This window comes from Lotus japonicus, chromosome 4, assembly GCF_012489685.1.
Source record: "Lotus japonicus ecotype B-129 chromosome 4, LjGifu_v1.2".
Taxonomy (NCBI): domain Eukaryota; kingdom Viridiplantae; phylum Streptophyta; class Magnoliopsida; order Fabales; family Fabaceae; genus Lotus; species Lotus japonicus.
In genome coordinates, this window is record NC_080044.1 from 30,876,130 (window position 1) to 30,902,796 (window position 26,667).

At 38.4% G+C, this 26,667-nt stretch overlaps 1 long non-coding RNA gene across 1 annotated transcript; it reads left to right on the forward strand.

The window, feature by feature from the left end:
- Positions 1-13,812: 13,812 nt before the first annotated feature.
- Positions 13,813-17,040, forward strand: LOC130715048 (uncharacterized). Its single transcript, XR_009011546.1, has 3 exons — positions 13,813-14,097; positions 14,924-15,001; positions 16,576-17,040. It is a non-coding gene; the product is annotated as an uncharacterized LOC130715048 (long non-coding RNA).
- Positions 17,041-26,667: the final 9,627 nt, after the last annotated feature.

A 26,667-nucleotide genomic window follows, 5' to 3' on the forward strand; every position in this document is an offset into this window, starting at 1 on the left:
GAATATTCTGGGTTCAGATTGTGTCAAGTGAGGGGCACGTGTTGTTTTTACATCCCATTAACCTTTCTCTCTCCTACTCTCATGCCACATCAATTAAAAAAAAGCCAACTCAAACAAAAACGTTAAATTTTGGACGGAAATCTGGTGAGGGACCAAAACTGTTAACGGAGACTAACGTTAGGGTAGCGAAATGCTATTATTAAATTTTAGGGACCCCGTCTGCACATTTTTCACCTGGGGGGACCCAAAGTACTAATATGCTAGCAAGTGGCTCGAGACTTCATTAATACCAACAAAAGACATCATTAATTTCAAGTGAATATATGTATAAATATTTTACTCTTCCCATGTTTAAAAATAATAATAATAATAATAATTTTGGCCTCTAGCCCTCCTTTCTTACCAAAAAATAATGCTTTAAAAAATTGTTTGATTTTAATTAATTTATAATCTTGTTTCTCTTTTCATCTCTCTTATTCTTTTACTAGTATTGTTACCTGTGATTTGCACGGGGAAATTCATTTTATTATATTGTAGACTTTTTTAAAATTTGTATTATTTTTGTTATGTTTATTAAAAAATTATAAATATAAAGAATAAAAATAATTTTAGATATAAAAGCATAAATTTGATTTTTTTTTTGCGATTAATGTAAGGTTGTTGTTCTTGCGATTGGTGCCCATTGCGTTCGACCTCTTAGTGAGACTGAAGAAAATGTAACATGTTCAATAATGATAACCTTCATGTACAACTGCTTCATATGTCTAACTTCACAATAGGTAATCTTCATAATTTGATTATTAAGAGAAAATATTAATGTGTTTACTAGGTATATTATCGAATTTGATAACTCAAATTTTAAAATAGTCAAATTAAGAGACAATGTTTATTGTTTTTATTTTAAATGTGATATCATTTTGTTTTTCCCTTTTTAAGTTTATTTGTGGTCTTTTATTATGGGTTTATATACACAACATGTAACGCATGTAGGAAAAATGGTTAGTATTTTTCATGGATATCAAATTTAATTTAATGTTACACCTCGACATTAACCTGTAAGGATTACTATCAATATTAATTAACGTATTCTATAAATCCAAACTAATAAATCATGTTTTATGAAATTCCCAAACTGATATATACTGAATACTAATTGTAGTAAACACATTAAAAATAATTTTAGTGGAGTTGACGAAAAAAGAATCAAGCCGATCCTAATAGAAGACAAGTAGACAACCAAATCAATCACCACTCTCCAATGCAAAATAAAGTACAACAAAAACCTAACAACATAGTGAGTGACATACCAAAATTCTCATTCACAATTATTTACAACAAAAGGGTTTTTTACATCACATTTTTTAATCGTAATTTTCAATTTTTGATGAACTTAACATGTCCAAAATAATGTCTATGACGTTAAAAAACTTCCCGAAAAGGTGCGCGTGCTCACTTTTCTTAAAACTATGGGTAATTTTTTAGTACTGTTCCAATTGAGACCAATTGAGACAGTTTCAAAACAGTCTCATACTTAACCAATACAAATATGACACGTGTTATTAGATATTTTGAAGTTAATATTTTTCAAAATATATATTTTAATCCCCTCTGCATCCTTATATTTTATTTCATAAATTCCATAAAAATGATAAATGAACCACTAAATTTATACGGTGATAAAGTTAAATGTTGATTAAGATTTATGAGTTTGAATTTAAATAATAATTTGTGATAGTTTTTGGAATAGAATATAAAATATTAAATGATGAAGATTAAAAAATAAAATGTGTTAAATGTTATGGTTAAATTGTAGTCTTTAGAAGAAAGTATAATGATGTAGATTAATTGAGACTAAAATTTAGTTTAGTAAAATATTGATGTTGAAAATTCAAATATTTGGTAACTGTTAAAAAATAAAAATAAAAAACATAATTAACAAGTGTCATGAGTTTATTGGTTGCATTTGAGACTGTTTTGAAACTGTCTTAATTGAGACAATACCTAAGAGGTCTATTGCCAATTTACTAATTTCAGTAATTTAACAATGTTTGCCCTCTTGATCAATAACATGACCATCATGATCATGACCAAAATTTGAAATTGAGTTGCTTAAACTTAGACATTCCAAGAAAAGTCTCCAAGAGTTGTACTACATGAAAAACCAAGATCTTCAAGTTGAAGATATGCTTCCTCACCTCCACTCCAATCTATATGAGGAATACTAATAGCTCCCTATTCCGGTATAGAACTATATTCACGGGCTAATTGATTTAGAGCGAGAGAGAGACGAAATAAACAAGTTAGAAAAATGTGTGAAAAGTTAGGTCCCCACCGCTTGGGTGGTGCCTGCTATTTATAGCTTGAGGTTTGACCCGTTTGGATCATGGGTTTCCCGACCCATAATTTACATATTCGAGAAGCCAACAATATTACAATATCGATACGCCCATAGTAGTACAGTCCCCTTGTTGAATCAAATGTCAACCATTTTTCTTGGCATCACTGCGTTTTAACTTCTCTGAAATCATCTGAACGTCAACCTTGCGGCAAGGTCCTGCCAAAAGTTATCTTGCAAAATACCAATCCACCTTCATTTTCCATTGGTGGTGAATCTCCACCAAGCCAAAGCTATGCTTCCTCCCTGAAAAATCACCCAAAATAATGCATATCCCGCCATAAAAAACAACACATTGTTCTTGGAGAACAACTCAACAACCTCATCAAGGTCCAATTCCAAAGTGAAATCTGCTTTAGATGCTTCACATCTTGCTTTTATCACACAAATTTTGCTCAAACACCCTTCAACACTCGTGTTGGTCATTGCTTGCCCTAATTTATTCTAGACTCCCATTGAAGACCAATTCCCTTGATTCCTGGTTCACCAATAACTTGTGCATCATACTCTTCTAAAAAATTATTTCTAATTAAAATATACCAAAATGGTTAATATTAACTTTGTTTACATCAAGCAGAAGACAATGCCATTTAAAGAGACCATTATTATTTTCTATAAAATCGGATCCCCCATGCGAATTTGGACCTTAAAACCCAAAAAGAACTCACGCTAAAGGGCTTGGAGGGATATGTTCCCCTAGCTCGGTAGAACAACCGAGACACTCTTCTCCAAAACGTCTGATGGTTGTTTCCTTTGGGATTACCCATGCATTAACCCCTTGTAACCGACAAAGTCCCACATTAAGACTCTAGCAATAAATGGCTGTCAATAACCCCCAAAATCATAAGAGCCACTACCATTACATTTATAAGGCAATGATGAGGAGAAATCTCCAGCAGTCCAAGGGGAAAGAAGGAGTCCTATAAGATGACACTTTGAGCTAGGAGAAAGATAACGTATTCACTCTACACTTCACTCATACACTATCAATTGTCCCTAAGCTTATACATTACTTTTGAGCCTAGGACTGTCGTTCACTGAAAGAACAAAATTTAATCATGAAATAACTTGCTATGGGATGACATTGCAAAATGGGGAGACATATAACCTATTCAACTAAGAAAGAAAAACAGAAATCAATCCCTGTTGTTTCACACCTATAAGAGGAAAACAACCAAAGACACAATTAGTCAAGAAATTCATATCAAAGTACTTCAGATATCCAAGTAAAAGCAATCCAATTAAGATATGCCAACTTAACTGTGATGTTTTGGCAATAAGTTGTAACGTGTAATAGCATTACATATAAACATTGTTCCACCAAATGACTTCAATCACCTGAAACATTCTTTTGAGTCTCAGGTGCAAATGAATGTTTTTAGCTTTTTGGTGGCTCTGCATAATGCTCTAATACTTATAGGACCAATTCATTTCAGAAATACATATAGTGTTGTATGCCCCTCTTTCTCCCTCACCTCCCTTCCATTTCCCTCCATTGAGGGATTTTAAGTGTTGTTGTGTTTGGTTAAGAGGAGGGGAGGGGAAATTTTTTTTTAGATAAGGAATATTAAAACATATTTACCTTTACACCCTCTCCATTAGGGGTGTATGCGGGACGGGTTAGGACGGGTTGCGTTTGTCCCTCGCCCGGCCCTAAATATTGATCGGGCCATATTTGTAGACCCTAACCCGTCCATAAACCCGAAGCAATCCGACAAAGATCGTGTTTGATTTGAACCGGGTCTATTTAGGACGAGACTGGGTTGGCCCGAAGATACTAAGAACCTTAAGGATATCTTGATAATTTTAATCCTAAAACTTGAAAATTTTTAATTAAACCAAATTTTGTATTACCAAACACTGTAGTAGTTTGAAAGGAAACTTGCAATTTGCCAGAAGGGGATTGCTAGTGGTGCATCACAAATTTTTATATATTACCAATTCATAAAAATAATGTATATAGCATGAAGTATATAAGAAACATGACTAGAACACGTTTTCCATAACAACATCATTTTTACGATGATATTTTGACCTAATTCAAACAAATGGTACATACATGACTATATACTGCCACAACACATGAATACTATACAGAAGTGGGTAACAATGAGTATCAGATATGTTACAACTAGAAGACCAGTGTTGTGTTAAAATGTACTGGAAACTATATCAATTATTCTCCTCTAATATGCATAACATTCATAACTATGATAGCCAAACTATTTCATTCTTTAGGTCCGTGTTGATTGTCAAAAGCACAAGGTAACTTACTCACCAAATCATGTGAGAAGAATGAAAACACCGTTCTGCAATCGCATATGGAGAAGATTGAAATTGAGGAAAATAAAACGTAAGTAAACCATGGGCAGGTAGGTATTAAGAACTTATAACAATGTGAAATTTTAGAAAATGCATATAAGGGACGGGCCGAGTGACCCTAGGTTCAACCCGAACCCGACCCTATCCGAAGTCGGGTTTGATGTTGGACAATCCTTCTTTGTCCTCTTTGTATGATCGGGCCGGGTTGGACCCGACCCTAAAGGCTTGGGTCGAGACGGGTTGGCGGGTAGGGCCGGGCTTGTACACCCCTACTCTCCATATATATATTTTTTTATAAGCCAAATAATGCATTAAAAGAGAGTATAATGGCTACTTCAACTCTTAATACAATGAAAAAGGATAAAATCCAAAAGAAGGAAAAACGAAAGAAACAAACCACCGCAACAAAAGAAAGAAAAAAACCATTAAATAAACAAATAAAAGACAACCCCACCAATGCCAAAATCAGCCTATCTTCCCTGAAAGAGCCATATCAATCTTCTCCCCCACCACCTGTACAGGTTTTTTTAAGTGTTATCATGAATTTGTTAAATCAACTTTGTATTTCCTTTTAATCAAAGGACATTAATAATTTTCCATCAATATGTTCGCAAACCCACCCCTGTTAGTGGACAAACATGAGTTAACAAACAGAAAACTCGCAAAAGCCAAATGGAAAAAGTTCTCATGTGACATCAATTGCAGTTACAAATCCACACCACTCTATGTAATGATCGTAACACTCTCTGTAACAATAATGGTGCGTAGTAAACTTGATCCCACCACACTCTCTGTAACTACTTTTGTTGCGAAGATGGGAAGACCATTCAACAGAATTGCAAATGAAAATACGTGTAGCAGGGTAAGAAGGAAGGGGTAGCAAAGACTCATTGCAAGAGAAGTACATTTTTGTCCAATAAAATGTTTCCCCTCCCATTCCCCCCTCTTTTGGAGGGGACAAAAAATGAGTTAGGAGGGTATTAGCCCCCTCTATTCCCCTCCCGCCCCTCTTAAAAATTGAACAAAAAACCTAAGTTTTAAAAAACTTCTCCCCTCCAACCAAACACTATGTTAGTGTCCAAAGTTTCTGACTTAGGGGATTGTTTTTATTGGAATATAAGGATTAGTGTTGTAGATATTCAACACATTTTAAGTTATATTGGATTTATATGATTAATTTCCTATTTAATCAGTACATGAATTCTAGTTAAACTAAATAGAATATTTTCATCCTTTATGTATGTATATCAAAGAGGTTTAATACTAAGTAAACTATTATTTGGAAGAAGGGGAAGGGAGAGAAAAGGTGAGTGGACAAAATAAAATAACAACTGCAAGTGGAGGTAATCGTCCCTGCTGAAGGTATGAAAAAACACTAGAAGGGGGGGTTTGAATAGGGTTTTACGTTTAAAAACTTTCCCTCTAAGATTTTAACAAGTCTTCTCGGTTTCAAGAACACAAAGTGCAAGAGATAAAGAGAAGAGAAAAGCACACAAGTGTTTTATCCTGGTTCACTTGATAAATCCCTCAAGCTAATCCAGTCCACCCGTTAAGGTGATTGCTTCCTTCATAGAATGAAGGTAATCCACTATTCAAAGATTGTTACAACTGCACTAGCACACATTGCTTAGTGACTGACAAATCTAAGAACTAGCAACACTAAGACACATGAGTCTTAATCTTCTCAAGAATCCTGACCTCACTAGTCTCTCAAGGAACTACAAACAAAATTGTAGAAGGTTTGGGCTTACAAAGAGATGCTTCTAAACAAGCAGAAGTAAACACAATAAGAAAAATGAAGAATATTGCTAAGGTATTCGCTTGTAGGTTTTCACTTGTATTGCACAATAATTTCTTAGCCAATTTCTTCTATCTTCAGCCTTTAAATACTTCAAGGTGTAGGTGTTGTATCCGTTGATAGAGTCCATCAGTTGGAGGGCAATTATGGAATTTCCAGAACCTACTATGGTTGAACCTCGTAGGTAAGGCGGTCAAAATAGTACACTGCTTTTGTACTATTGACAATGACATTGCCTTAGCCTAGTTGACTTCTGATCTTGGCGACGCTTCATGTTGGAACTTGTGAAGTAATTGATCAGAGTCAGAAGGAAGCTTGAATCCCCTGACCTTCATAACTTCTGCTTCTGGACCGTTCACTCAGAACATCTGGTCTTCATAATAAGAAGTACTTAGGTCTTGAGAGCCAGCTTACTCCTGGACTTCAGAATCTTCAAGTCTTAGCTTCTGGACCGTTCGCTCAGAACTTCTGGTCTTCAGAACTTTAGCACTTGAATCTTTAGAGCCCACATCAGAGCTTTAATCTACAGAACATCTGAAGCGTTTACTACCATTCAGAAGAACGTAGTGATTGCAGAAGCGTTATGTTGGTTACTCTTTGGTCTTTAACTTCTGATGGATATGCCTTTGAATCAGAATCAGAACCTGTATGTCAAACACTTAAAAGACAAACGTTAGAGTACCCTAATTGTTCATACACAATAAAAAAACTTGTTATCATCAAAACATAGAGTTGTACCACCTGACCAAATCTTGGTCTTACACCTGCATGTGAGAAACATCGAAATAACTCGATTTCTATTTCTTGCACATAGAAATACAACCATATGAACCAGTAGAAATGTGCAGAAATCGATCTCCTCTATTTTGATCTTATAAATATTATGATGAACACAACAAGCTCCCAGAATCCCATGAAAATCCTGGAAATTTACCTTGACTCTCTTCTTCAAAAAGCAGGTTTAATTAGCTCAAAAAATATCCCTAAAACGAATTCAAGAAAGTGAAATAGATAGAAAACATATATAGGAAGAGAGTTTAGAAAGGAAAAATGTGGTAATTTTCCTATTACATGGATTATAAAAGAAAAGGGGAATAACTTTCCTCTCTCACCTGGGATAACATGGACCCTCCTTTTCAAAACACTTTTGAAATTCTAGTTCCCTTGGAACAGATGTCCTACGCGATGCTGGGACAACAGATTCAACAATCGTCTAACAGTAACAACAATAACTTAAAAGCATAAGTAAACAAGACAAAAGAGTTGTTAACCCAGTTCGATGAAACTTCATCTACGTCTGGAGGGCTTGCACCCAAAGAAAGGAAATCTACTATCTCAAGATTCAGGAATTACAGACACTCATGAACATCACAATTCATAGTTCACTTCCTAATCTACCTAGTGTATTTCTACTTAGTATCTCAACCTAAGTATGAGAGCCCCTCTCACTTTCTCTCAATCACTGCTACAATGATTGGTAACAAACAATCAACAATCAGAGTTTGAAGAATCAAACAAAAAAAATCACAACTTTGCTTTATAGAATCAGTGAGCAAAGTGTGATCACAAGTAACAAGGACAAAGAACAATTAACAATCCTAAAACACTTGATCTCAATATTAGCTTCGGAGGTCTTCATGCTTTAGGGCTTCATCCTTTTATACACTTCAGCAGCGGCAGCATAGGCACTAGAGTTTGCTTGGGCTAAAGTAACAGATTGCAACAACAAACAAATCAAAACTGAATCTCCAAGATATTGTTGCGTTTTTCCAAAGTAAAGATAGAAACAAATCTTTTATCAAAGATTATTTCAGCAAATAACAACCCACAATTACAACCCTTCTGGTACAGCTACTTGATCCTCAAGTAACTTCAAAAACATATCTTCATAAAATCTTCAAGGGCCCACAATCACGTTTCAAGCAGAGGACTGATGTCCTAGCATCACAAAGTTGGAACATAACACTTACCAGCAAAGCACACAAATAATCACCCCAAACAACAATAACTTGAAAACCAGTAAATCAGAGACAATGCCAGAAACAACTTGCACATAAGCTAACCAACAAGTGCAACAAAAGAAAACCAGTAGTAGCAGCTTGAACTAACACAGTCATTGTCTTGAACTAACTTGTCTTCAAATTAACACAATCAAATCAACACTAACAGAAACAGAGAACATAGTCTTCACAGCAGTAGAAACAAATTATTACAAACCATAACCAAGCCTTCACCAACTAACTAACTACTCCCCTTTCTTAGCACAAATTTGGCAAATGGTGTCAAATACAGCCAAAAGAAAAAGTAGCAAAACACAGAAATAATTATTCTTCAGAGCTGGAGTCTTTTTCATCTCCTCTATACTTTCTTCAGATCCTTCCTCTTCTTCAGTGTGTGAGACCCAAGTTTTTAAGCTTAGAATAAATTAATTAAATTCATATTCACGATTAGGTTTCGATGTATCGTGACGGAAACCTGAACAAGTGTTTACCAAATGGAATAAATTTAGGAAGGAGAAAGTTCAGGGAAAGTGTAACACCCCGATTTCGGTGGCGTCACTTTAGTAACCAAAAGTAAACTTAATGCGGAAAAACGTGAATATTTTTTTTTTTTGATAATAACTAAGACAAGGCTGAATTGAATAAAACCCGAATGCGAAAAGCAATAGAACTAATATACAATATATAAACAGCCCCCGCTGTAAGAAGAAACCTCGTCACGAGTGAACCTCCAGTGACGGGTAATAGAAGAGTAGCGCTCGTAGGCAAAAGTACAAACCAAAAGAAAAGGTTAAGTGTCCGCAACACTATCCCTCAAAATGAGAATAAGCTGGCCCATCGGCCTGAAACAAGACTTCCTAAGTCCAACCAACTCTCTGTGATTCCCGTAACGAAACCACACAAAAAGCTATAGGTGGGAAACTACCCTGTCCCGAATGAAACAAATAATGTTCAGAGCTAAGACTCTACTCCTACACTAGTCCATCTTGAGGAGCTCACACCAGCACTAAAACCTACATGCTAGCATGATCGTCGTCCGAATTTGAAATCCAGAACGACCTAGTCTATGTACACCATCCGTCCTCCTCTCGCTACCGCGATGCGCTCCTGTTCCAGCATCTCCACTCTAGTTTCCCCCGAAGGGTGAACCATCATGAACCAGCCCGCCAAAGACATCTGACAAAGGGCGTTTGTCCGCCAAAGCACACACAGAAGACGCGAGGGTCAACTCCAAAGAATTATGTAAATAATACCACCAATAGATACAGATAAGGAAATAGCCACTTAGGCTTATAGCTAGGGATAACATCCTAGGGTTGCATATTTCTCAATGAACATAAACGACAGTAAATCACAGTTAACATGCCTCAAATAGAATTAACAAGTACCAAACACACTCATCAACTATGTCAGTATGCATGTTGCATGAAATGATATGCAGGTTAACCCAGTCAACCAATATGCAATCCGGAACGGATGGACATCAAACGGATCAGCCCTAACACCAGCCACGGTGAGACCATTTTGGCCCGCGTGCCTCTTACACCACACAAAGGTAGTCAGATCAGCAGTAAACCCGTAGGTCTGCCATTTCGGTCTGCTACTAAGAGTCACCTAGCAGCGCTCTTACGCGGAAATCCTGGTCTTATAACCAATTTTGGAATCCGCCGTGGTCCGGTATCTCGCCGTGTTTAAACCACTTAATGAGTGCATGCAATGCAGTGATTAGCCAAACAACGTCTCCGACCTCACTCGACACGTCGCCACGTGTTCTAGCTAAATTAATGTCTCTAAAAGCTTACCCTAAGGTAAAGTCGATTCTGCGACAAAATACAATAATCATAAAATGAGTGCAACCACTCACGATGACTCTTCGGGTCATCAATGCTCTCACGAAGTCTCACGCTTCAGTGAAGTTTCATGCTCTCACAAGGTCTCACGCCTCAGTGGAGTTCCATGCTTTCCACAAGGTCTCACGCCTTAGTGGAGTATCCCGCATTCACAAGGTCTCACGCCTCAGTGAAGCTTCATGCTGTTCACGAGGTCTCACGCCTCAGTGAAGATCCATGCTTTCCACAAGGTCTCACGCCTCAGTGGAGTATCCCGCATTCACAAGGTCTCACGCCTCAGTGAAGCTTCTCGGCTCATCCCTTGGATGGCTAACAAACTGCTCAACGAGCGAAGGAGTACCAACATACTCAGAACTTACCAAACTTCTCAACACTTGGATCTGACGACACTTCCCGTTTTCCAAAAACTAAGGTTTGCATCCGAAGCTTCCTTTCGAGTTTGTTATCATTACTTAAAGATTTAGAGGTTGTTTAATGTCTTATGAGTTTTCTTTTCAAAATAATATCCTTTTAGTCTTATCGCAAATCCTATCAGTTCTCGGGATCTCCTAATCCCCAAATGACTCCAGAGAATGTCTCGATCCATAAACATCCTAACAAGGCCCGAATCTCATTCGTCCTATCAAGCTTTCTCAAAACTCTCAAAATAAAATCGGCATGACCTGCCCGCTATTCTCACCGTTCAGAAACTCAGATTTCATTGCATAAGTATAAATAACTCAGCACAATCAATCAACATGTCATATATCAATATATTAAGCAATAACCACATAACACTTAGCATATAAGGCATGCACCACACATCCTAAATTACCCAATTAGCACTTAGCATGAAGATTCAATCTCAAAAGCATTCAGTAGATTCATCATCTACATTGTCAGCCGAAGCCTCAGAAAACATTTTCCAATCACACCCAATCCAGTGCATAAACAGTAAACAATGTCGAAAACATCGACCCTAAGCATTAACTAGAGATTCAGTGAGAAGCCCTCACCTGTAGATTCTCCAGGACGATCACCTAACACTTGTTCACAATCAAAGGCTTGCTCCTCTGGGAATTCCTCAAAATCACCTTTAGAGCAAAACCACAGAAATACTATCAGAATCTATCGAAAACTAAGCTATCGATACTTACTAAGGTTACTCGAAGTAATCTATACTCTAAGGTACGATAATCTAGCGCGAAAGACAAGTTTTCGGAAAAGGAAATTTTCCTCCTCCCCCCTATTAGGGCTCGGCCACTTTGTGCAATTAGGAGACTCGATTTTTCTTCGATCAAACTTGGTTCCTATACTATCATAAGCTGTAACTAAGGGTATTCTGAACTCGGAAAAATTATCGGATCAAAAACTGTCGCAGGGGTATTTTGGTCATGATTTTTAACTTAGGATTTTCAAAACTGAAATCCCAAAAACCAAATTTTGCAGGGACGTTACTAACGACGTTTATGCCAACTAATCCTACTAACACTAAGCTAAGGCGATAGTTTTCAGCCTAAAGGTTGAAGCTTTACACCAAAAACTCCAAAAATGGGTATTTTAGGCTCAAATTGATTCCGGCGGAATTCCGGCGACATAACGGAAAATCTAACCCGGCAGAAGTGATCTTGGGCGCATAAGGAAGAGGTTTAGAATCAGAAATGAAAGATTCAGGATAGTTTTGCAAAAACCCATAAACTATCCGCTCAGAAAACTCTACAGAAAAGCTATGGAAAAAGCGATCAGAGGTAAGGATTAGCGACTATACCTCGAAGCCTTGAAGTAGCAACTGATTGATCGACGATCAAGCAAACGATGAAGAAAATCTTCTCTTCTCCCTCCCTTGTAGAACTCGCGGCCTTGATGAAGAAAATGGAGGAAAATTTGAGTTTTTCTTCCTTTCTTTGCTATATATAAAGGTTGGAAATTCGCGGGAAAATGAAAGTTTCGCGAATCTGATTTTTCCGGCGTCATACTCCGTGAATTAATAGATATGTTTTGGCGAAAGAATTCCAAAACTAAAATGAGGTCTCTTTGTATTTTTGGCAACTAATGCATAATCGGTATAAAACTATTTTACCCGATAAGTTGCTTTTTGCATCGGATGTCGGAATAGAAAACTTCCTTCTGAAGAAAGATTAAAATCATCAAGAGAAATGGGTGTACGCGTGTGGAATATTCATTTGAAGCTCTGAATAGAAAAAGTCTTTATCGTCGAGAGATTCTAGGGTTTTGAAATACCAGGGATTCGGTTTCGGCAAACTTCCGATGATTGGAATCGGACGTTCGTAGATCCTAGAGTTTCGCCTCGAAACGATTTTGATATATGGAAAAAGAGAAGTTCTAACATTTCTCTGAAGATTTTTGGAATTAACTTCCATCGTGCCTAAAAGTGAAAATTAGCTATATACTAGGGTTTCTGACCTAGGTTAAGCGTATAACGATCGTACTATAACTTTTTTTCGATCATGATGTAATTCTTTGACTTTTCCTGAACTTTCTCCTTCATAAATTTATTTCATTTGGTAAACTCTAGTTCAGGTTTCCCTTCACAATACATCAACCGTAATCGTAAATGGAAATCTCTTCCACTGATCCTAAGCTTAAAATCTTGGGTCTTACAGAAAGACTAAGAATAGTATTAAAGTCGATATAAGTTATAGCGCGAGTCTTATTCGCTTACGCTTAGGGCAAGAGCGTTAGTAAACGATTAATTTACTCTTAAAGCACTATAGGAACTAATTCCAAAAATATTCAGAGGAATGTTAGAATTTCTCTTAATCCTTTCTATGACAAGCGTTTCGATCCGAAACCCTGGAATGTACGAACGTCCGATTCCAATTCTCGGAAGTTTGCCGAAACTGAATCTCTGATAACTCAAGAACCTTAAAATAAACTGTCGATGGAGACTTTTTCTATTCGGAGCTTCAAACAAAGATTCCACACGCGGAAACGATTTCTTTTGATGTTTCTAACCTTTCTTCAGAATGAAGTTTTCTCATCCGACATCAATTGCAAAAAGTAGTTTTGCGGTATATTTTGAAGCAGACTGCGTTCAAGCCATTTTCTCACTTAAATGAACCCGATGCAAGTATCGTCCTTTCTTGGATCGACACTTAGCTTAGATGCACAATATGACAACGTCATATTTATTCTAAATGTCTCAAAATTAATCTTTAGCTCAATTTTTACTCATTTCTTTGTCCATGGATCATTTTAATTTGTTCAAAGTGATCCAAATTTATATTTTATTATTTCATAAAGTTCCTCATAATTTTTAGGATAATGATATATCAATCTTATATTTTTCTCTTAACTTTATGAGCTAAATTCTACGGTATCTAAACCAATTTGTACCGTTAAATATTGTTTTATAATATATATATATATATATATATATATATATATATATATATATATATATAACTGACGCACACCCTCCCTCACAATTCTAATCCTCACGTTCACTCTCTGTTTCTTTCCATCTTCTTATTTTCTTTCTCCGGCAGCAACACACACAAGCTTTTCTCTCCATCCATATCACCATCAATATTTACTTCACCACATATTCATTACCAGCACCAATTCCTTCTTCTTGGCAACGTACAGCACCTCACCGACCTCACCATTTCATTCATTTCCTCCTTATTTCTTAAGAGAGGCCGTGAGCAAGGAGGAAGTGGAGATTCTAGCTCCGTTTCGTCGTTTCTTGACCGATCGTCGCACTGACAGTTGCTACGCGTAGACCTCGAGGTATAGATGCTATTCCTTACCTCTGATCGTAAATTCTGTCGCTTTTCTCTATGTCTTTCTGTACTCAAAGTTTTGAGTTTTTTGTAAAAGTGTTCAAATAACTTGATTTCAGTATCTAAACTTATTGCCTACATGCCCAAGAGCATGAATATCCGGTTGTTTTCTGCTGAATCTCGCTGAATCATCGCAGAGCTTCAATTCTGTGAAAATACCCATTTTTTGACCAAAGCTTCGTTCTTTAGATTAAAAACACTCGACTGAGCTTAGTGCCAGTAGGATTAGTTGTTATAAATGTCGTTAGGAACACGCTCATCAAATTTATTTCTCAAAATTCCGACTTTGAGTTTTCGGGCTAAAAACACTGACCAAAATACCCCTGTGTTAGTTTTCGACCCGATAATTTTTCTGAGAGTTTCCCTGGCCTATATATCGCCTAAGAATACCTAGGAATTAAATTAGATCGAAGAAAAAGTTCGGGAAACCCTATTTTGATAGTGGCCGAAACTTATTTGCTGTGGTACCGTGTCCAAAAATATTTTTTGGGTCTGTATGACCTGAGTTATAGCGTAGCTCTCTCCGTTGTCGAAATTTTGGCTCTGGTTTCGTGTCATTCCGAGTTCTGTAGCTCGAGTTATGCACGTTTTAGCGAATAAAGTGTTTTTGTACAAAACTTGAATCAAGTCAAAACTCATCCATTCGGGGAAAGCCCTTCCATTCGTGCCTAAATGTTGTACTCTGAAGCTTCTTGAGCTTTGTTTAACGTTAGTTAGTATTGTTTCGATTGTACCGACTTATTTTGATTGATTTTTGCTTTGTTTGCTCTAAGGTTCGTTTGTGGAAACCATGGACTTGACTGAGCAAGCTTGTGAGTGTGACTTACACTGTGATTCTAGAGGAACTAGATGTAAGGGCAACTTACACTGCTAGCTAATGCTTTAGGTGTCGATAATTTCGACTTGCTTATTTATGTTTCTTTATCGCTTTGACTGGAGAAAATGTTTTGAGGCTTTGGCCGTGTGAAACTAATATGAGGCGTGTGTCTCCTTTTTCTGAGAGGCTTCGGCCGTTTACTGGTTTCCGTCTTACTGCTTCCTAGTGGATAAGACAGGGTTATGTTTTACCGCAATTACTTGATTCACATGCCATACTTGCTAAGTGATTAAATGGTTAATCTTAGGCTATGTGAATACTTGTGCACATTATTTTGGAACATCCAATTATTATTGGAATATGCTGACCATATGGTGCAATTTATATCGTTTATTCGTGGACTACCAAAATGTGAGGAATAACGGTTAGTTATGCCCCGTTGATGGCGAATTCTTAAGGGTTTATCTCGACAAGATGAACTGAGGTTCAGACTCTTGTCTTCTTTTGTGTTTTCAAGACCTTCTCATGGGATTTTGGGGATATCGGGGTTTTTTTGAACTTATAGTTTTGGAAATAGAATATTTTCATGAGAAATTCCATAATGCTTTAAACAACATTTCAACTCTTTTAATTAAATGTTAATGATCTCAAATGAACTTCTAGGATTTGGATATTAGTTTTTGAAAATGAGAAGTGTCGCCGAATCGAAGTTTTGGGGAAGCTCATAAGTTTCTGAGTATGTTTATACTCTTTCGCTCGCTGAGCAGTTTTTGACCATCGAAATTTGATGAGTCAGATGACTCAAGAAGTCATCAAGGGTGATTGCACTCTTTTTATAGTTATCTGTCTTTTGTCGCAGAATCGACATTTACCTTAGGGTACAGTAGAGCCAATAAACTCTAACACTTTTGCTAATTAAGCAAGTTTTGGTCTATGACCACAGTATATGCCTTCAGGTACAGTATATACCTTCGGGTACAGTATATGCCTTCGGGTACAGTATATGCCTTCGGGTACAATATATACCTTCGGGTACAGCATGCCTTCGGGTAACTCGGGCATTCGATGGGGGATATGATCGACCGTAAGGTTAGGATCGACCTGTTGATGTCAGGCATAGCGGAGGGAAAAGTCGACCCACAGGGTTAGGACTGATCCGGCTATGTCAAGGTTGTAAGTGACACCCGAGGGTTATGGTCGACACAATGCCAGTGTTAGGACCGACTCGATCGTGCCCAGCCTACTTCTTCCGGAACCTTTTGAATTGACGTTGCATTGACATATCATGCACTCTAACTATATTTGTTGAGATCTTGATAATTTGATGTTGATAAACATCGTTATGTGTTTTGATGATTTAATGTTGATAAACATCGTTATGTGTTCTGATGATTGAATTGTATTAGAGATTTGATAACATGTTATGTATAAACCTTAGGGTAGACAATGCAGAACTTATATGTATATATACAACATATATATATATATATATATATATATACCCCTTATACTTTACCTGTTGTCTTGTATTCTCTATACCATATTCTGTAAGTTGACCCTTGCGCGTGCTACCTGTGTTTGGGGGGCTATGTATGCCCTTTTTGTTAGATGCCGTTGACGGATTGTTTCGTGATGCTTCGTCGTTCGGGGAAGACCCGGAGCGAAATGACTACTACTGAGCCTTCGGCGTGGACCCGGACTTCATGCAGGATCGAATGAGGGTCGATGTTAGGGGTGTAGTATATCGGATGTCGTTGTCATAGCTCTGATTGTCATTTCTTATTGTGGGGCAGGGTAGGTCCCCGACTATTAGCTTGTTGTGTGGTTCTCTTCCATGAGGATCACATATAGTTTGTCGGACATAGGAGGTCTTTTGGAGGCCGTTCTGGACTGACTTACTTTCTTGGAGGACTGTATTTATATGGTTATGACTCTGACTATGGGTCGCACTTATTTGCCTACGGGCACGACTTTCAGTTACTTTCCGTCACTTGTGGCACTTGTGACGATGTTTTTAGTTGCAGCGAGGGCTGTACTTATATTGTATGTTAGTCGCTGTTAATCGCGATTGGGTTGAGGCTTTAATTCGACAAGTCTTTTTATTTAAAAAAAAACAAACAAAAAAAATATACCTGCTTTTCCGTTTTATTTGATTTTTGGTTACTAAAGTGACGCCACCGAAATCGGGGTGTTACACAGTACTTGCCTCTTGAGTAGCAGTAGCAGCACCACTTGGCTCACCCCCTTGACCGTCTTCCTCTTGAAGCTTGAGGAGAAAAGCATCAACCTTCAACTTCCTAGTAGTGCTGATCTTGATAGTCTTCTGCAAAGCCTTAGAAACATCCTGTAATTCATCAATAATGGCCTTAGTGCCAGATTCACTCACAGGTGCAGGGACAGAAGTCCTGCTAGATGGCACAGCAATGTCTAGGACATGCGACTCCATGAATAAATGATGATCCAGGGTAATTGGAACACCCATAAGCATAGCAACCTCATCAGCCCTGATGATCTGAGGATGCTGTTGAAGGATGATCTCTGTAAGAAGAGATGGAAATGAGATGGGCAGCTTCACAGCACAAGTGTCCGCATGTTTCAATGTCTGCTCAAACACAAAAGAACCAAAGTCAAAGTTAGTTGAAGTGCCAATTTTGTAGATCAATCTGGTAAGAGTAGCAGAAACTCCAGAAGTATGTTGGGTAGGAACCCAATTCACAGCCCCAATCCTGTTAAGGATTGCATACTTCAACTCAGATTTCCAGTGGACAACAACTTCTTGATGGGCCACTTCTTGACTTGGCCAGCAGTAATCTCCTTGGCAACCACATCCAAGGACAATTCCTCATCAACAAATTCAACAACACTTCTTCCAAGTGCTTTGTTGATCACAGTAGGAGGGAACTCAACACACTTAGCCCTCACATAAACCTTTCTAAACTCAACACTTTCAGGAAGTCTCACTTCCACAAAGAGATTCACCATAAACTCCTTGACCTTCACCAACCTTTCATAACATTTTCCAACCTGGAGAATGGTCTTCATCAATCCAGCCTTCTCAATGAGTGCCACCACTTCCTTGCACTCAAGCACATCAGAATCAACTTCCCTTTCCTTGGCAATTATGCGTTGACACACATACGTCCACTTCTGGACGTTTCCTTCAGCATGGAAAGACACATTGTCAATAGGAACAACAGGGACATTTTGAGGAATGCGTTTTCCTGTATACTTCTTCTTTTCAGAAGGCAAGATGTCCTCGACAACCTCCTCAACATCTGACTCAGATTCCTCAGCAACAATTGGAACCTTCTTCTTCTTGGCACTCTTGGCTTTAACCTCCTGTTGCTTACCTTTTCCCTTCACATCTTTTTACTTATACTTGGAAGTTGCTGGAGTGGTCTTGGACTTCTTCTTTGGTGCAAGAAATTCTTCAACTTCAGGAACCCTTCTTTTTCTCTTGATCCTGGCAGCAACACTATCAGGAAGAGAGGCTGTTAAAGGAACATCATCAGAATCATCATCAGATATGTTCTGAACAGGGGCAGGAGCCTGGCTTGATTCTTTGGACTGAGAATCGTCAGTGGACACATGCACTGGTTCATCCTCTTTTGAAGGGGAAGAGGAACCATGAGATTGAGTGGGTACACCTGAATCTTCATGAGCAGTGGATTCCTCCCCAGAAATTTCTTGATCAGGAATATCTTCAGGATTAGAAGCCCTAGCATCGGGCACATCATCTTGATTGGGACCAATAGGGGAGTTTTTAGCAGAAACCTCCTTTTCATCTGTGACATCCTCATAAACAGGAACATTTGAAGGAGCCTCATCGCGAGCCTGGGACGGGTACACCTTCCTTGCAGGGGTTCTGGTTCTTTTCTTCACAGAATCCTTCTTTGAATTTGAAGAACCACTCTTGAGACCCATGCATTTCACACCAAGTGAAGTTCTTTCAATCTTGGCCTTGACAGAATCTTTCTTTCCTGATGCTTGAGACATGATGAGATGAGAGCAAAGTCAAAATTGAGCACAGAAAATTGAAGAACAATTGAGAATGAACGAAGTTGGAAATTGTAGAAATAAAGAGCACAAGCGGTTGTGTAGAGACAATTTTCCCGTTGGAGGTGGTTATATAGCAGTTGGGCAATGTAGCAAACCTCTCTCTGCTGATGTCACAACGACAGTTAATGATGATTAAAGTAAAACTAGCCGTTAACACATTTAGGAGCGTTAATTGCTATGCTCCTTCAAAGAGGCAAATCCCAATATTTCCTCTTAGTTTGTCAAAAGTACTTGTGTCAACGGGTTTTGTAAAAATGTAAGCCAATTGTTTCTCAGTGGTAACATGCTCCAAAGTGACAATTTTATCCTCCACCAAATCCCTGATAAAGTGATGTCTTATGTCAATGTGCTTGGTTCTGCTATGCTGTATTGGATTCTTGGAAATATTAATTGCACTGAGATTATCGCAATACAATGTCATGACATCTTGGTTAACATCATACTCCTTGAACATTTGTTTCATCCACATGAGTTGTGTGCAACTACTTCCAGCAGCAATGTACTCAGCTTCTGCAGTTGATAATGATACACAATTCTGCTTCTAACTGAACCAAGAGATCAAGTTATTTCCTATGAAGAAGCATCCTCCTAATGTGCTTTTTCTATCATCTGCACTACCTGCCCAATCTGCATCACAATATCCAACTAAAGAAGAGTTTGTATCATGAATATAGAGAATACCATAGTCACTTGTAGCATTGATGTACTTGATGATCCTCTTTACTTGCAGTAGATGACTTGTCTTAGGAGCAGCTTGATATCTAGCACAAACACCAACAACAAAAGTGATATCTGTTCTGCTAGCAGTAAGATACAATAAGCTTCGTATCATGCTCATGTAGAGACTTTGATCAACATCTTCTCCCTGCTCATCTTTGGTTAATTTAATATGAGTTGCAGCTGGAGTTCTTTTATGACCTGCCTTCTCTAAACCAAACTTCTTGACTAAGCCCTTAGCATACTTGCTCTATGAGATGAACATGAAATCCTCCATTTGCTTGACTTGCAGTCCTAGAAAATAGCTCAACTCACCAACTAAGCTCATCTCAAACTCAGATTTCATTTATTGGACGAAATGCTCCACCATCGTGTTCGACATTCCTCCAAAGACTATATCATCCACATAGATTTGTGTTATCATGAGCTTTCCTTTATCATTCTTAACAAATAAGGTCTTGTCAATTCCACCCTTGCAGTAGCCATTGCTAATAAGAAACTCAGTAAGTCTCTCATACCCAGCCCTAGGTGCTTGTTTCAACCCATACAATGCATTTCTTAGTTTGTACACATGATCTGGATAATGTGGATATATGAACCCTTTAGGTTTCTCATCATAAACCTCTTCACTCAAGTATCCATTCAGAAAAGTACTCTTAACATCCATCTGATAGAGTCTGAACCTCAGTAGACATGCAACTCCCAACAACAGTCTTATAGATTCCAATCTAGCTACTGGAGCAAAGGTCTCATCAAAATCAACTCCCTCTATCTCTGTATATCCTTGAGCAACCAGTCTTGCTTTGTTTCTGGTAACAATCTCATTTTCATCAGACTTGTTTTTGAAGATCCATTTGGTACCAATGATGTTTACTCCTTCTGGCATTGGTACTAAATCTCAAACTTCATTTCTCTTGAACTGATCAAGCTCTTCTTGCATTTCATGTATCCAATAGTCATCAGTAAGAGCTTCTTTGACATTATTGGGTTCTATTTTGGAGATGTAGCATCCATATGCAATGAAACTTCTGGATCTGGTTATCACTCCTTCCTGAAGATCACCAATAATGTTTTCTTGAGGGTGGTTCTTTTGAATCCTGATGGATGAGGATTTGTTTTTTGTGGACAACTTGTCTCCTTGTTCATCAGTACTTGTGTCAGAATCATTGTCGAGAACAGTTGCTGGAACATCTGCACCATCATCATCTTCACTCAGATTGAACTATTTCCTTGCACTTGGCTCATCATCTACAATCACATTCACTGATTCCATCATGGTTTCAGTGCGAGAGTTAAATACCCTATAAGCCTTGCTATTTGTTGAGTACCCCATGAATATTCCTTCATCACTTTTGGGATTAAGCTTCCTTCTTGGTTCACGATCAGCAAGGATATAACATTTACTTCCAAATATGTGAAAGTGTTTTATCGTGGGCTTCCTTCCTTTCCATATTTCATACTGAGTAGTGCAAGTTCCAGCTCTAATGGTGACCCTGTTATGAATGTAGCAAGCAGCACTCAAAGCTTCAGTCCGGAACTTAAGTGGAATCTTCTTGGCATGCAACATGACCCTAGCTGACTCTTGGAGAGTTATGTTCTTTCTTTCAACAACTCCATTCTGATTCATGATTGATTCCTTGCTGAACTTCACTTCAAGTCCTTGGTCACAGAGTTGGCTTATGCTAATTAGATTAGCAGTTAGTCCATTAACCAATAGCACATTGTTCAAATCTAGAGATCCTGCACTTACAAGTTTTCCTACTCCCTTGATTTTTCCTTTTGCTCCATCCCCAAATGTGACAAAGTTGCAAGAGTGACTTCTGACATCTTTCAAATATCCCTTATTTCCTGTTATGTGCTTTGAGCAACCACTATCAAAGTACCAGTCTTCCCTTGCAGAGGCTCTGAAAGATGTGTAGGGAACAAGACAAGTAGTTTCACCCTTGGGCTTCCATTCCTTCTTCATCTGTGTGACCTTCGAGTTGTTTGGCCTATCATAAGTCTGAGGATAGCCATACGACTTAAAACAATAGGGTTTTATATGCTCATTCCTTCCACAGTAGTGACATCTCCAGGGTGCTGTTTTGATACTCTTGACTTGAGAGGCCACATGTCGAGGCACATGTCGAGGCATCGGTCTTGACACCTGATAGTTAGCAGGTTTCTTGAATTCAGATTGTTTTGCTGCAGCAACAAAGTCCTTTGACCCCTTCTGATCTTCCTTGTTTGCAGTTCTATAGTCAAACCCAATTCCCTTCAAGCTCCTTCCCTGCTTACTCGTTTCTTTCAGAATCTCATCTAGCATGCCAGAACCACTATTCAACATACGAAGTGATTTGTGAGTAGCTTCAAACTTACTTTTCAGAGTTGCCACTTCCTCTTGTAGTTATACATTGACAAACATCAATTTTTCCTTTTCCAGTGTCAACATTTTCCAGCTTAGATTTCCACTTATCACAATCTTCTTTTAGCTTAGCACTGAGCTCTTTCAATCTTTCATTCTGAGAGGAGAGTTGTTCGATCTCACTTTCCTGTTCTCTCACAAGTTTACAGGCTTCCTCCCATTTGATATGCAGCAACTTATAAGTCTCAGTCAGTTATTCATCTGAAATATCTTCATCACTTGTATCTGTATCATAAACAGTTCCAGAGAAAGCATTGACCTTGTTGGCAGAAATCTCCTCCTCATCTTCAGTGTCTTCATCTGACCAAGTTACCACCATTCCTTTCTTCTGCTTTTTCAGATAGGTAGCATATTCAGATCTAATGTGTCCATAACCCTCACACACATGACACTGCACTCCTTTATTCTGGCTAGATGTTTCTTCTTCTTTGTTCCTTCTCTGAGAATTAGAAAACTTGGGTTTGTCGAACTTCATGTCCTAGACATTAGACTTGGTTCTTCTGTCAATCTTCCTCAAGGCTCTATTAAATTTTATAGCAAGCATGATGTAAGACCCATATTTCGGAACTGGATTAAATAATTATTTTTCCGACTCACGCGTAGGATCGGAATAAGCGTGGCAGGAGTTTGTTGTTTAGGAAAGTTTAATGAAGAAGAAAGTTCAGGAATTGGTTGAGGATAGTACCATACGCGTTTTAGGAGTTAGCACGAGTCGTCTGCACACCCGCGCCTTATGGGGAGAGTGTCCAGAATAGGCTAATTCCGCTCTTAAAGCACTGTTTAAGCAAAATTCTAAATCCTTGGAAAAATAAGAAGTTCTCTTTATTTTTCCCTCGACCATCGTTTCATTTCGGAACTCTGGTTTGTACGCACGATAGGTTTCATTTCTCGGAAGTCTGACGACGCTAAATTCTATTCTCTCAAAACTCCAAATTCAAACGCTGAATGAAGACTTTTTCTATTCGGAGCTTCTAAAGAAGTTTCCATCCGCGTTGCCAATTTTCTTTCGACGTTTCCAACCTTTCTTCAGAAGGAAGTTTTGTCATCCGACTTTCACAGCAAAAAGTAGTTTTTCGGAGCAATTTAACTCACACCGCTTTTGGATCGTTTTCTTCAAATTCAGAAGACTTGTTTTGAGTTCTGGAATTCTGTCGCCAGAATCTCGCTTAGAATTCTTAGATGAACGTGCTGCAAAAATCGGAATCGCGAAATATTCATTTTCCGGCGATTTCACTCTCCTATAAATAGAAAAAAAACACAAAAACTCACCATTCTCCACCATTGAGGCCGCGAGCTTGAGGAGAAGAGTGAGAGGAGAGAACTTCGTCGTTTCTTGACCGATCTTCGAGCTGTTTGTCTCTACTTCACGACACAGAGGTAATCTACTCACTTCTTATTAGGGGTGAACATGGGCCGGGTAGATCCAATGAACCCGTCCAACCCAATCCGATCCATTAGAAAAAATGCGGGTTGGATCGGGCAATCGGGTTAATCGGATGGATTTTACTACAACCCAACCAAGTTCGGATCGGATTTCAGATTCAATTCAAATCCATCCAACCCAACCCAGAATCCATACATATAATAATAATTTTTTTATAATTTTACTCATTCTTGGAGTGCTAGTGTCGAAGTGATGACTTTTGAAACTTTGAGACTTAAGTATTTGTAGTTATTTGTCATATTTGAACTTAGAGTATTTGTTCGTAGTTATTTGTTACATGTTTATATATAGTTATTTGGCATGTTGGAGACATCTAAGTTCTAAGTGTCATGCCATGACATTTAGTGTTGTTTTTCACTTTTTAGGTCCTATTTATGTTAGATTGTTTCATGTCATTAGGTAATAAAGTTTTATGTTTTCATGATATTTGGCTATATGTCATTTATGTGGTATTATTTCATGCTATTTGATATGACTTTTTGTGTCTTTTTCATGCTATTTAGTATTATAACATATTTAGTATTTTTTATAACTTTTTTTGAATTTATAATAATTTTTGCAAGATTTTTTAATATTTCAGATATATTATTATTTTAATATAGCGACCCAATCAATCTATCCAACCCAATCCGAACTTCGTCGGGTTGGTTTGGATCGGGTCCGAAGAAGAAATTCGTGAAATCCAACCCAACCCAACCCAAACAATTTTGATCGGGTTCGGATTTTATTTTGACCAAAATCCATCCAACCCAACCCATGTGCAACCCTACTTCTTACCTCTGATCGTTCTTTTTACCGCGTTTCTTTATCGCTTTCTGAGCTCAAAGTTTAGAGCTTCTCGCAAAATTGTTCGATTTTCTCGATTTTTCTTTTGAACTACCTTCTATAATTATCCAACAAGCTAAATCACTCGCCGATGCGCGCCGATTTCAATCGAGTCGCCAAACATCTGAAAAACTGTATAAAACTCAATTTACGCACATATTGAAACTTTATCTTCAAAAAGCCACAATCCGACTTAGTGCCCTTAGGATTAGTTGCTATAAATGTCGTTGTGAACGACCCCATCAAATTTGTTTTTCAAAGTTTCGACTTTGAGTTTTTGAACCTTAATTTTTGACCAAAGTGCCCCTAACTAGTCGTAATTCGACCCGGTCGTTCTAAAATTTTTCCGACAATTTCCTTGCCCTAGTTTTACCCTAAAACTACCTAGGAATTAAATTAGATCAAGAAAAAGCGCCGGAACCCCTTTTTCCAAAGAGTGGCCGAGAGCATGTTTAGGGGGGGGGGGAGAATTTCGTTTTCGCGATCACTCGTCTTCTCGTGCTCGATTGTTGTCCTCTGAAGCTTCAAACGCTTTGTCTATTGTAACACCCCGATTTCCGGGTGTCACTTAGTAACTTGAAAATAAAATAAAGCGGAAAATGCAGGTATTTTTTTTTTTCGTTTTCTTTTAGAATAAAGAACATTTTAAACTAAAGACTCGATAAACATAAACTAATATACAATACTATTACAGTCCTGCTGTAACTAAAAGCATCGTCACGAGTATCCTCAAGTGACGGCAAGGTTTACAAGTTTTCAGAAAGCATAATTAGTTCAAAATATTACACAAGTGACAGAAGGGAATAGTCAGCCCCAGAAGGCCTCCTCCAGACCTCTACAACCGACTACTCCATGTGATTCCCAACTACGGAGAACCACACGAAAGTAATGTGTCGGGGACCTACCCTGCCCCAAAATATGAATGACGAATCAGAGCTATGACAGTAACAACCGACTCAAAAGACTCTAACCACCCATAACTGACACTACTATCATCGACCCTCCCTCGATCAGGCATGAAGTCCGGGTCCTCGTCGAAAGCTTCAGTAATAGTCATTTCGCTCCGGGTCTTTCCCGCACAACGAATCATCACGAACCGGCTGACGGACGCCTGGCAGCAGGCCGACCGCCCAAACACAAACATACAAACAAAGCCAAGGCGCTAGGGTCAACTTACAGAATACAATAGATATACAATCAACATGCGATAAAGGGGGTATATATATATGTTGTATATATACATATAAGTTATATATTGCCTACCCTAAGGTATATACATAGCATGTTATCGAATCTCTTACACAATTCAATCATCAAAACACATAACGATGTTTATCAACATCAAATCATCAGATCTCAACAACTATAGTTAGAGTGCATGATATGTCATGCAACGTCAATCATAATAAGATGCATTGTGTGCCAATGCAGAATATGCTGACACAAACCCGAATAACGTCACTCTGCTTGGCGACGGGACAAATCAACGACGTCACTCTGCTTGGCGACGGGACAAACCAACGGTATTGCCACTTAAAGGCTGGGCACCTCGAGACGGTCGTAACACTGGCCTCGTGTTTAACCATTTCTGCTCGGGCGTCGCTTATCACCTTTGGCTATAGTCAAGACGATCCAACTCTACACGGTTCGACCATTTCTGCTTGCTATGCCGGACATCAACAGGAGCGATACAACTCTACACGGATGATCGTTTCTTCCTATTGTGCCAGGTATAGTCAGGACTGATTCAACTCCACACGGCTGATCGTTGCTTCCTACTATACCGAAGTACTCCACTTGGCACTTCATCGCGTGTATGCATATGTGTAGTATGATTAGCAAACCACGACTCGTCCTCACAGGTAAAAATTGGTTCATTCACCAGAGGATTCTACAATGACAAACCTAGGCTATAGTCAAGTCGGTTGTGACCCTACGGGTTTAACCATCCTGCTTGCTACGCCAGACATCAACAGGAACGATACAACTCTACGCGGCTGACCGTCACTTCCTGTTGTGCCAAGAGTACTCTACTAGGTACCTTACCAACGCCCAGACCCTTGGCTAAAGCCCGTCTTCAAATTCTATTCCATAAAATGAGTTCCCTTAAAACAGTTCTCTTATTAGGTAAAATGTTCCATCGTAAGTTAGTCCATTATGTCGTTAATTCCAAAGTTCAGTTTTCATTTCCAACACCTTTCAAAATAAAGTTCTCAAAGCTAGGATCACCGACCCATTCCCATTTTCCAAA